This window comes from Aegilops tauschii, chromosome 2 (assembly GCF_002575655.3).
Source record: "Aegilops tauschii subsp. strangulata cultivar AL8/78 chromosome 2, Aet v6.0, whole genome shotgun sequence".
In the NCBI taxonomy this organism is placed as follows: domain Eukaryota; kingdom Viridiplantae; phylum Streptophyta; class Magnoliopsida; order Poales; family Poaceae; genus Aegilops; species Aegilops tauschii.
In genome coordinates this window covers 21,704,585-21,712,058 of record NC_053036.3, presented here as the reverse complement: position 1 = coordinate 21,712,058, position 7,474 = coordinate 21,704,585, and the positions used below count along the sequence as shown (strand labels likewise).

The 7,474-nt window shown below is 45.2% G+C and overlaps 1 long non-coding RNA gene across 1 annotated transcript; it reads left to right on the top strand.

The window, feature by feature from the left end:
* The first annotated feature begins 2,008 nt into the window (after positions 1-2,008).
* On the top strand, positions 2,009-4,874 carry LOC141041925 (uncharacterized). The gene is made up of 3 exons (XR_012203701.1): positions 2,009-3,024; positions 3,315-3,504; positions 3,831-4,874. It is a non-coding gene; the product is annotated as an uncharacterized lncRNA (long non-coding RNA).
* The last annotated feature ends 2,600 nt before the right edge of the window (positions 4,875-7,474 follow it).

Genomic DNA, 7,474 nt, shown 5'->3' with positions numbered 1-7,474 from the left:
TATTGCTACTACATGACGCACATGAGACAGAAAGCATCTCACATTAATATGGTTTCCGGATATGCCATTTGAAGTCAACTTCAAGTTGAATAGATCCAATCAGCGCATCTGGAAGTGTTAGCTGTGCAGATAGGAAATGCCAAAATTAATCACTTCCATGAGTGTCCAAGTAAGTGAACAGCTAATTATTATGCGTTTTCTATATTGTACGTTGATCGTCGTGCATTTTCTGATCAACTAGTGACGTGGATTCACTATCATTTACCTCTGTTAATTGAACCTTCGTCACAAGCATCCACAGAAAGCCATGCGAGGATTTAAAAACAAAATCATTCCATTGTTTTCTGGAGGAACTCTGGCGACCTGATCACAACACGATGTGCACGTATGTACATTTCCTGTGGTGGCGATGACGCACGTCTGTGCGCACTGTGTGGGGTGAGTAGGTGGCTTTGTTGAGATCAGCCGGTTGTGCAGGGCGAGTAGGCAATGGCGTGGCGTGGAGGTCGGCAGCGTGTGCACCAGATGTGTGGTGTGGCGGCGGCGGTCGGAAGTGCCACTCACGAAATGCTTGATTGCCACATTAACACTTACAACTGGATCCGACCCTTCAGTTTCTACATCAAACTATGTATCGGTTCGGTTAGTGATATTCGAAAAACTCTTCTTTTTGAGAAAACATCAGGAATCTCCTACGTATTTTTATTGATTTTTAAGTAATGGGCACAAAAGGTTTGTACAAAAGAAATGAAAAGAATCTTTGGAAAACTATTATTGAATGCTGGTTGGTTTTTGCAAAATAAATAAAAGAAAGGTGATGATTTTTTTGATAACAAAACCACGATTGTAGTGGTTTTTGCCAGTTAACTTCGGCTGGAAAGCTTTGTTAATGAGAACTGAAGAGTTTTGTAAGGAGCGCTGTCCTTGAGAACTGAAGAGTTTGGTAAGGAGCACTGACCTTGAGAACTGAAGAGTTTGGAAGATTTGTGGAAAACTCCCTTGAGTCTGATATGATATTATGGCATCTCAGATCCGAGAAGTAATTTCACACATCATAGAATATAAGCATCTCTTCTTCATCTAGGTGCATGTGAAGACTTTATGCCACCAGAATACAAAATGTTCGCCTCCCGAAATTGCTTCCATACAGGAACACCATTGCCAACTACTATGTCTTAGTTAAAATCAGAAGACAGTACTACAAATGTAACATGAAAAGCCTAAAAGTACTAGCATAATCTTTCCGGCCTTTTTGAGAAGACACTTGAAGGGAATAAATAAGTGTGTGTGTGCAGAAGTTTTCCAAGAAGCACACTAGCTTCCTATATATCCTGGAAAGTTGTTTGTAGATCCGATCTGTACAGCTCTCCATTGACTTTGTAATGGAAACAGAAGTGACGAGCTCTCCACTCACATGAGAGCTGCATGTGCAACAATCCTAAGATGGTGCTTTGCTTGTGTTATTAACTTGACCTGCTCCTCATAGGCATAGGTCATCTTTCTACGTCTACTATCTTAAATAAAAAGTACAAATTAGATCTGGTAGGAAATTCGATTGGAAAGGACGAGCAATGTATGGTGGGCACCTAATCTGCATGTACATTGGTGAGGCGTGTTTCCCCTATACGAAAACTGAATTTGCACTTGAAAATAATATTATTACGTATTCAGGTATTACTGATAGCTTATCCCCTGTCTTTTCAACAAATCAGTAACATCGTTCACTGGGAGTTCCAGCGAGACGATATGTGAATGGTGAATCTGATGGCCATTGGCTTTGTACTTAGCTGGAAACATAGTGTCAGGAGCTCTTCGTTTACTTTTCAGTTTCATGTGCAGCATCCTGGAAAGGTTGCATATTAGACCTTGACTTCATCATAGGTCTTTCTTCTATATCCCATATGTCAGGAAAGAAACACAATAGATCTCACAGAAAATCGATTCGTTGTATGCTTACCTCTACTGAGTATTGATACGCACTTATCTTCATGTGTGTCCATGTGTTTTCTCTAGTAACTCCATAGGAAAACTGAATTCCTCCTGAATAAAAAATGTCCTCTGTAACTCTTGAACTACGAGTCCATGAGAAAAAATTACCATCCTCAATAAGGCGTGAAATGAACTATGTGTGTTCTGTCAAAACTAAATTATCTTCACCTCACTAGCAAACTGAAAGAGGTGAAATGTCCATTATTTGTTATATCCTCGACCGTTATTTCGTTTGTCAAGCCTGAGTTAGGAAAGAAAAGATATTGTTCTTCATTGACTGTAGCCTCTCCCTTTTTTCGTAGTTCTAGGGTGTTATAAACATCCAGAAATTTGACATGCCTCAGGGACAATAAGTTTCTCTAGATAATGGGGACAGTAAGTGTAATAAGTGCTTGATAATTAAGATGCAAAACTCCAACGACCCACTCCTCCTGCATGGTATCTGTATAAAATTAATCACATGAAAAAACGAATTAGTTCTGACCATCAACATAATTTGCTTGACTGCCTAACCCCGTTGTTGCTGGTCTACAGGGAAACAGTACATAGCAGCCTATAGTGGACTTTCTACTCTATAAAGAAAGCCCATCCTCTACATATATCTCCACACCCAAAGATAACTAGACATTGATAAAATCCTCTCGCACTCGGATTAACAATCCTTGCAATGGCCTATGCTAGCCATGTCCTGGTTTTCCTTTTCATCTCTCAGTTAGCCATAGCCACGTTTACTACTGCTCTTTTGTGTGAGAGTTGTGTAGGGTTGTGTAAGAGTAGTTGTGAGAAAGAGATCAATCTGTCCTTGTACCTCCACCAAATTTCTGCAGGACCAAACCATAACCAAGAACAGATAGTCGGTTCCAGCTTTGCTAATGGGTTTGGCACAACAGGCGTTAACGACTGGCCGCTACTCGATGCTCCTCAGTCGGATGGAAACATTATTGCTCGCGCGAAAGGACTCCACATCCAAGCTAACCAGGCGGGCCATGGTTGGTTTTCTCCGTTCAGCATGGTCTTTCAGGAGCAGGACTCCAGGTAATAATTTAATAAGCCACTGGCATTTTTAGTAAGCATTACATACTAGATTACATGGTGATTTCTCCTTGTAAGTTTGTTCTCTATTTCCTAATGCCAGCATTATTACACCTTCACTATGGCTTTCCCTTGGAAAAATGTAAACATTAACCTTGATTTCAAATATGTTCCACACACGTACTTTCATAGGTTATGTAATGATCAGGTTTTCATGATGTTATTTACAAATACTGATATACCCTTCCGGTCACTCCTTTGATATATTTTCTGCTGTTGTAAATCTGGAGTAGGTACAAAAGATCTACCCTACAAGTGATGGGGATGATTGGCCCTGAGGCTACCGGTGAGTGGGCAATCGTAGGCGGGACTGGAAAATTATCCATGGCTCGTGGTATTATCAAGTACAAGTTTCCCCAGATCGTGACGAGCTTTGAGAATTATAGGCAGCTTGATATTCATGCATTCTACACCCCACAAGCTGTAAGTTGAATATATGATAAAGAGCCTTGTATCTTTGGCTTATGTTTTACTTTGATATATTTACTATGCATTGAAGTTCAAACCTGTTTATGGAGAAGCATATATCTCATCATCTCCAGAAAATTGACATCCGTTAACATCTCTACTTTATCTGTGTGAGACATGCTGAAAACCAATGGGTATGAATGGAACAGAAAAACTATTAATGCACTAAATAAGCTTGACAAATTACAGAGTTTTAAATTGTTATATCTGTACTCTCTTGTAATCTTTTATTAATTGTATTGCTTTTTAACTACAACATTACCTTTGCTTTATTTGTGCAGGTTTAAGGTTCAGAGAACGAATGAAGCTAGGTTCGATGCTTGGGTCTGTACATCCAGCCAGCCATTTCCCAAAATTAATGTCTGCATGCTTCCAATATGACTAGTACTACTAGTTTTATCATGAATGATATGAGACGATTTTTCCTTTATTTATTTGGAAATAATTTTTGAATTTGTAGGCTATGATGATCAATCCTTATTTTACATCCTCCGTACGTTCATCTCTTTTGTAATGTTTCTTTCTATCTTATTTTGGATCTTATCAATGGATGTATAAGACGATGTAATGTCTGTTGATTTAACGAAATCAATAAGAAATATTGCTTATTCCCTTATGCATACCATCCTTGTTGGGTTCCGTTCTCAATATCGATTACATCAAATACTCGCGAACCCATGCACGCATAACTTTTTTTGACCCGGATGCACGTATAACTTTGGCTGAGGGTACATCTCGTACACTCTAATTTCTTTTTGATTTTTTGGGTGCTTACACATACAACCCTGTTTATACGGGGGCATAGTCAGGAATTGGACACAAACTCACGCACGGCTAACTAGCACTTACGCTTCTAACATAATATGGAAATATACTAAACTGGTAAGCTTGCCTCATGACTTAGGAAAGTTTTGATAATTTCCAACAACCCCTCTCTAATCCAAACATAAGAGCTCCTCATGATCTTCAATCCTTGCCGGATCAACGTATCGCTCCTGGACTACCAGCCTATGCTGCCACTTCTTAGTGTGCTAAAGCAGACTAAATACATAGCATCATGGAGGAACTCAACTTAGCTGGTGGACGACAATCTTCACGGTTTCTTCATCGGCCGGTCAGTGTATTGTTTCAGAGAGAAACTCTGAACTTGCTGGAAGCCTGGACACTGGATATTTTATGCTGCGTACTGCATGCAGCCTTTTCTCCTTTCTCATTATTTGTACTTTAGAACAGAAAGAACAAAGTACCCAGTCCACAAGCGGGTGTATCGGACGCGCCATCCCACGTCCTCCCGATCGCTAGGGTGTGGCCGTCATACGTTTATAATCGTGCCATCCCACGATCCACCTGTGACGGCTCAGCTAAACAAACTAACTGAAAGTCTGAAGCTACACCAAGTCAGGAACAGATTCCACGCTGCATGGCCCTTTATTTTAGCCAATAGAAAACTAGAGGATAACTAACAGCCCAATGGGATTATTTGCTAACAAATCACCCCCTTAAGCCCGTTGCACAGCCTTCACTTCAACTACACCGAGCATCTTCCTCATATCAACCAATCTGGTGCGCCCCAATGCCTTGGTCAGAAGATCTGCAAGTTGATCAGTTGTTCCAATGCGTTTCACGTCAGCTCTTCCTTCCTCGACGCACTCCCTGATAAAGTGGTACTTAACATCGACATGCTTACTCCGGTCGTGATGCACCAGATTTTTGCTCAGTGTGATAGCTGGCTGGTTATCAACCATAAGGTCGAACATGGCCAGAGCTTGCCCTGTCATTTCTCCGAGCAATCTTCTGAGCCAGACCCCTTGACAAGCACCACTCGCTACTGCCACATACTCCGCCTCGCGGGATGATGTTGTAGAAGGATGGTTTGGCAATGCAATACTCGTTGTATTGATTGGGTGGAGGTGCACGTATATATAGAGTACAAGTAGGCCTCAACCTCAACTATGCACAACTAGGAGGTGGACCAGGAGATACAAATATACATGCAACACATATATTCAACACCCCCCTGTCGGTTCAATATCCGGCATATCTCGTAGTAGGGGTCCTAAGCTAGGCGTCTTGGAGTGATGGTAACATGGACACGGGATTTTACCTAGGTTCGGGCCCTCTTGATGGAGGTAAAACCCTACATCCTGCTTTTGATTATATTCATATGGGGTGTAGTACAGAGTACATGTGTCTACCACGAGATTGATCTAATGAATATCCGATATCTATTGACTAGCCTGGCCTCGGTTTATATAACACACCAGAGGCCTAGGGTTTAGGAGAGTCCTCGTCTTGGGCGCCAAGTCTGGTGGAGTCTTCCTTGTATGCGGCATGGGTTGTCCGAACTGGCCCAATAGTGAACCGCCATGGGGGTCCTCGGCCCGATCTAGCTGGTCGGGAGACGACGTGGTGAGTACCCCCTAGTCCAGGACACCGTCAGTAGCCCCCTGAACCGGTCTCCAAGTTGGGGACGCTCCTCGATTCTTCCGAACTGTTCTTCATCTTCGGTCGTCGGTCTTGAAAACTGGTTCAACAAATCTTCTCATCTTTGATCTTCAGGATTGCCGAAGTGAATCCGAAGAGTTTACACGTCGGGTATCCGAGGAGCCCCTTTAAGTTATTGGCCTTAATCAATGCCTTGTTATTTTAATGCCACACCTCGGGTTTGAAGTGTTTGTCATGCGGCAGTGTCCTCTTGCATCCGAGCTCCAACGGCAGACAACATTCGAGTTATCTTTTCCAGCCGAGCACCAACGCCGGACCGCTTCCGAGCTCCAACGCCGGAATGTATTCGAACTCCAGCACCGAACTATATCCGAGCTCCAATGCCGGACTATGTCCAAGCTCCAACGCCGGACTATATCCGAGCTCCAACATTGTACTTCTGCTGCCGCAGGAAGAAGCCATCAGCCGGACGGACCACCTTGATGCCGAGGAAGTAGTGCAACGGCCCCAAGTCCTTGAGGGCGAACTCATCACGAAGACGAGCCATGACCCGCTGAAGGAGCTCGGGGGCGGACGCCGTGAGGATGATGTCGTCGACGTAGAGCAGCAGATATGTAGTGTCAGCGCCCTGATGATACAGGAAGAGTGAGGCATCGGAGCGAGCGGACCAAAAGCCCAGAGACTGCAGGAATGCGGTGATACGCTGGTACCAAGCCCGTGGCACCTGCTTCAGCCTGTAAAGAGAACGAGGGAGCAAGCACACGAAGTCTGGATGCTCGGCATCGACGATACCAATGGGCTGCGCACAGAACACTTGCTCGGCAAGACGACCGTGCAAGAAGGCATTGGAGACATCCAACTGATGCACAGGCTAGGCTCGCGAGACTGCCAACTGAAGCACGGTGCGGATCGTGCCTGGTTTCACAACCGGAGCGAAGGTATCGGTGAAGTCCACGCCCGCACGTTGCTGAAAGACAGAACCACCCGCCGAGCTTTGTAGCGCTCAAGAGAACCATCTGGGCGGGTCTTGTGGCGGAACACCCACTTGTCAGTGATGACATTGGCATGAGGGGGTCGCGGAAGAAGATGCCACGTGCGGTTCCGCTGCAAGGCGTCGAACTCCTCCCGCCTCGCTGCGAGCCAGTGGGGATCCCGAAGGGCAGCACGTGCGAAGGTGCGGATGGGTGACGGCGTCGATGTCGTGGCAGCGCACACATACTCGTCGGAGGAGTAGCGCGAGCTCGGCCGATGAACGCCGGCTCTAGCGTGGGTTGTCACACCGAGAGCCGGACCAGCAGGGGCAGCCGGGCCCGCCGCGGTGACCGGGCCTGCAACAGTGTCCAGGTCTGCTGCGGGCGGTCCAGCGGCGGGGCCAGAGGTGGCGACAGTCGGGCGGGCCATGGCGGGAGCGGCGGTGGGCGAGGAGGATGTCGAGCCTATCGCCGGAGAGGTGGCGCCATCCGGGGTGGCGGGCGGGGTG